This window comes from Mixophyes fleayi, chromosome 8, assembly GCF_038048845.1.
Source record: "Mixophyes fleayi isolate aMixFle1 chromosome 8, aMixFle1.hap1, whole genome shotgun sequence".
NCBI lineage: Eukaryota > Metazoa > Chordata > Amphibia > Anura > Limnodynastidae > Mixophyes > Mixophyes fleayi.
Window position 1 is genome coordinate 99,733,743 of NC_134409.1, and position 5,543 is coordinate 99,739,285.

General features: G+C 38.3%; 1 long non-coding RNA gene across 1 annotated transcript; it reads left to right on the forward strand.

Moving 5' to 3' along the window:
• Positions 1-2,377: 2,377 nt before the first annotated feature.
• LOC142100146 (uncharacterized) lies at positions 2,378-4,590 on the forward strand. Its single transcript, XR_012678737.1, has 3 exons — positions 2,378-2,516; positions 4,116-4,267; positions 4,373-4,590. It is a non-coding gene; the product is annotated as an uncharacterized LOC142100146 (long non-coding RNA).
• Positions 4,591-5,543: the final 953 nt, after the last annotated feature.

Here is a 5,543-nt window from a genome sequence, read left to right on the forward strand (position 1 = left end):
ACGCAGATCTAATACTAGCAAAGGATTGTTAAACTGTAAATTATTGGTTCTGGGGATATTGATGATGAAGGTGTTGGGGGGGTAGATTGCAGGTGCTGGGATGTAGATGAGAGAAGGGAGGCAGATGATGCTGGACTGCTTGTTGTTATTTTTTTTAACCTAAGTTTCTGATTTTCCCAACAGCTTTCCAAGAACTCGCTGAAAAATGACGTAACATGGATGAGGATCCCAGATGGTTAAGGTCCGTACCTCTACTGAGTGTGGCTTTAAAAACACTACAAATGGCTAGACAACTGTTGTCAGGATTTCTGTAAAAATAATTCCACACTTAAGAGGTGGATTTTTGGTCTTATGCCCAGGCATAACTATGGCTTTTTTCTTATCACTGGCAAGAACTGCAGCAATTTTTCTTTGAAAGTGTATGGAAATCATATTGTGACCTAGGAGGTGGTCAAAATTGAATGGAAATGACTGGAAATTAGTGTTATTGAGGTTAATAATAATGTAGGTACAAAATAATACCTAAATTATGTTATTTTAGGCCAAAAAATTTTAATTTTTTTTAACAAATTGCAAAACAAAACCAAACAATACCAAAACCAAAACACGCAATGGCGGTTTGGCAAAACCAAAACCAAATCCAAAACACAACAGTAATCCAGATCCAAAAACAAAAACAAAACACGGGGGTCAGTGAGCATCTCTAGTTCCTATTAATACTTTCTGTCCTGTCTCTCTTCCTCAAAATCTTTGGGCATAAATTGCTAACGCTATCACTAAAATTCCTTTTAAATCTAATAAATTGGGAATAGTGTATATTTTTTATTCCATTTGCTATAATGAGAGCTTGAAAAATGAAGGTTGCTATTTTCACCTACAGAGTCAACTTTACCTAAGTAGCAATATAATTAAATTATATTTCTCATTTGTAGGGCACTACATTCGGTATGTGGGCATTCATGTATTGTGTGTTGACCAAGGTACTAGCTACTGCACCATATGGGCACCCTTTATTTAACTTTTTACTCATATGATACACCTGAGAAGAAAACAATTAACCATACTTGCCAACTTATGGCAAGTATGATCCGGGAGCTGCCATGGGAAGGTGGGCGTGAATGGGGCGGGGCTCTGAAAATCGCGTCATTTTGCCCAAACGGCGCAATTCCTGGTGAATCGTGGCGTTTTGGACCAAATTCTGCCCAGATTCGGGAGATTGCCAAACTCTCCTGGGAGTCCATGAGACTCACCCGAAATGCGGGAGTCTCCCGGACATTCCGGGAAAGTTGGCAAGTATGCAATTAACATAGAACAGGCATTTTGTTGATAAGGGATTGAATTTTATTCTCCACCTTCGGTGAAGCCCTGCTGGAGTGCCACTCTTTCATTAATACATTGGATTACGCAATTGGAACATATTCACTTCACAATAGATAGACAGTATATGTGTATGTACACCATATTCAGAATTGCAGATGTGTCCAGGTCAGAATGAGTAGCTTGACAACAGACATATCCCACAGACACATGCACCCAACTTGCTAACATGTCCTACTTAATAACATTTATTTATTTTATATGTTACAAATCTTATTGTTATAAAGCATCATTCAACTTTAAATAACCTAGCTAATACAGCAGGAACAGCTTCCCGGCATGTGTAAAAAAACGTTTTTATATCTTTGCGACAACATGCTCGGAAAAACCAAATTTATGGCATAGCGACTACTAAAGTCTCAATAAGTTCTTGCAAATCATATGCAAACCTCTAATTATAAGCAGTTCGCAATTTTGGGTGTTGTTTGTCATCCTCATCTGCTCCTACACCTGCCCCTGACCACCCACAAATAAAACCGCGTCCTATTGCCTCCCTCTTCATACCTCTTCAGGCATAAGTAGTCATAAGTGCCAAAAAGGTCCAGTGCGGAAAAATGCAAAGATAAACTTCACAAACTGATGTATATCTCATTCTGAATAAGGCCAACAGTATATATGTGCATATACACTGAATAAAACAGTACACAGGAAGCAAGTTACTATTAGATCCAGCTTACATTAATCTACTAACTGCTCATAGCACACAATTATCCCTATTTTTTTTTTACTTGTTCAATTTGCACTCATATAGTGAAATCCCCTATTGATAAATCCAGATCAATGTATCTGTTGTATCTATATGTAATGTTATTGTGCATGATGCAACACATACAAGTGTGGAGACTGATGCTAAATAATCAGACTTTTACTTTCATTAGTCAGGCTTGTACTAAACTGACCAAAGCACAAATTTGATTGGTTGCTATGAGTCACAATCATATGTGCTTATGTCACATTATAAATAAAGCTTTGTGATCACATGGTTCCATGACATCACAATATACCAAGCATAACAAGGAATGATCACAGACCACTGGTTATTTGTCAGATATATATTTTCTTGGTGTTGACAAGAAGCAAATTATTTTCTGACTTCTTTGTTATTGAAGAAAGACTAACCAGTGCCTGTCACAGTAGTGGTAAGTGATCTAGATTCTCCACATAACATACTCTTTTTCCTGGTCTCTAAAATCACAAGGAAATCAGAGCTCAAGTTTGGCTGCTCACAAACCTTTCTAAAAACACTTAGGATTCTTGGTTTTGTTGTTTTCCTGTTTGTAAAATGATTATAAGAGGAAATCTTACTGATAATGATTAACATTAAGGGGCATATTCAATTGTCCGCGGGACTACCGAAAATTACCGTAATAACGGTAATCCTGTGCGGAAAAACCGTTAATACGGTAACTTACTTGCTGGATTTCAGCTCGCAGCTCAGGGAGCTGCGAGCTGAAATCCAGCGAGAAATTACCGTATTAACGGTAATAGTTTTTCCGCGCTCGAACCCGCGGACAATTGAATACCCCCCTAAAACTACAGAGTAGATTTACACGCAAACAAGTATAAATAACACGGTAATAGCTGAATAGCTGGTACTTTTTTCCTTTGTACACCAGTTACTGGACTCTATATTATACACTTATCTACTAAGAAAATGGTCTCTATATTGTACACTTGGCAACCAGGGAGCAAAATCATTGGCCACTGAGAATCATTTCTGTATTGTACACTGGCCACCAGGTAATAAGCTCTGAAATGTACCCTAGACAACATGAATCTTTACCCTGAGCAAGTAGACTAAATATCATATGACTTGTGCACTCAGGGGATGATGCAGAGTTGGATGTACATGTGTAAACAGAAAAAACCGCCAAAGTGCTGGACATAAAAATAGTGTATCACACACGTATGCTGAGTCACAGGCACCTCCAGATCATCATCATCACCATTTATTTATATAGCGCCACTAATTCCGCATTGCTGTAAGAGAACTCACTCACATCAGTCCCTGGTCCATTGGGGCCTACAGTCTAAATTGCCTAACATACACACAGACTAGGGTCAATTTGTTAGCAGCCGAATAACCTACCAGTATGTTTTTGGAGTGCGGGAGGAAACCGGAGCACCAGGAGGAAACCCATGCAAACACAGGGAGAACATACAAACTTGTCACAGATAAGGCTGTGGTCAGGAATTGAACTCATGACCTCAGTGCTGTAAGGCAGAAGTGCTAACCACTTAGCCACTGTGATGCATCCAGTCTTACATTAGTCGCACATGTACTAGGTTTACGTCAGGAGTACTTACCCCCAGATAAACTTAAACCCAACCAACTCAGCATGAGCCTTTAAAGGGGCTTTGGTGTCTTAAGTTAAAAGGGAGAAAAGTTAGAAGGAAAGAAAAGAAGGGTTAGCTATTTATTTACATGTGAGCACTGCTGACTAGAAACTTACTATTGTATTATTTGTAACACAATGCCAGGTCTGACCTCAATAGCACATCACAAACACAGAGAACCCTAGCAATTGTGATCTTCAACTTTAGTATACTCATTTACCGTAAGAAAGTAAACTATATGTCCCTTATGCTTTGTGCAATCAGATTTTCGCTAATCTAGAACAGAAAGCATAACGACAGAGGTTCAAGGTTATAATGTTCTAGTTAAACAATGCAGGTCTAAACTAGTCTTCTGTTGAACAATGTTTTTTTAAGGCATTTATTATGTGCTTGTGTTGCAGACTCCAGGGTCAACTTTGGCCTACATTTTAGAGCTTGACCTATTTCGTTCCACTACTAGAACAGGAGGGAAATGAGATCAGCTCGAGAAAGGAAATTCCAGTTTCTCCAGAAACCAACACATCCACAATTAGCTCCATGCCTCAACATCCAGGTAGAACTTGTATTTGAAGTACTCTCTAATATATGTTTCAGATGTTTAGTTTATAAGCCTTCTGTGTTCTCCCAACTTCAGTTAATTAACCATCTCTATTTCCAGGCTTTAGAAATGTATGCAGAGGCCAAAACTAACAAAGTAAGGGATGTATCTAGCAAGGTGAGAACACTAACCTGAATGAAAGTAATCATAGTGAATTAAGTATTAATAATTAACTAATAATTGTGTACCATTACATTATATATGTAAAGACCTCCACTTGTATAAAGTGCACAATGCAGAGCAAACATATGCTTGTATGCATTGTCTCTTAACCCCATCCTCAGACCAGATATACCTTACTCCAGGATGTTGATAGCGTAATTGGAAGAGCCATAATACTGGTAGATAGAAAGACACAGTACATGGTAAGGTTACTGCACAGCCACCCACACAATTTAAATATCTTCACCTGACATGCAAAATTGTGTTTTTGCATTTGAGCACAATATAAAGTACATTCAATTTGGGATCTAACAATGGAAGGGAACTGGAGAAGGTCCATAAGTTATATAAAACTTCTAGTAGAAGCTCTCAGTACAGCAGAGCCAGGTCAGTGTTGTTCTGATAGTGCAAAGTTAATTCTCAATTAGGTTTATTTAAATAAAAAAATATCCCTTCTATAATAAAGCAGCTATAATCTTCCTTCACCTGTACGGATAAAAGTAGCAAAAATAAAATAAATAATAAATAAAATAATTCTAAAATACGCCCCCAAAAGCTCATTTAATATAAGAATGAAAAAAGAACTTATCAGCTTCAGAGGTGAATATCAAATCATCCAATCAGAAGCACCTCACAACCTAGCTGGTAACCATCATCATCATCAACCATGAGGCACTAGTAAGTAATACTGCTACAGACAGACCTACTTATGTCTCTGTGCAGGCCTGCACCATTCACTAAATACACCAACATGTCCTTACTGTACTCAGTCTGCATTTGCATGTCCCTTCTCTCACCTGTTCTGCCTCTCCAGCCATAAGGAGGCGCAAGTACCAAATCTTCTTACGGATGCAGGCATACATCTTCTTTTTGGCATGTGCAGTAAGCACTAAGCAGATAGGCTTACACTCAACTCTGCATGAGTCCCTAAATGTACAGGGACTTTGTTGGCTTAAGTTAAATGGGAGAAAAGTTAGGCAATCAAGGGTTAACAATATAGTTACAAGGGAGTGATAACAATGTTGTATTATATTATGTGATGCATAATGCTAGGTCTGACCTCAACAGC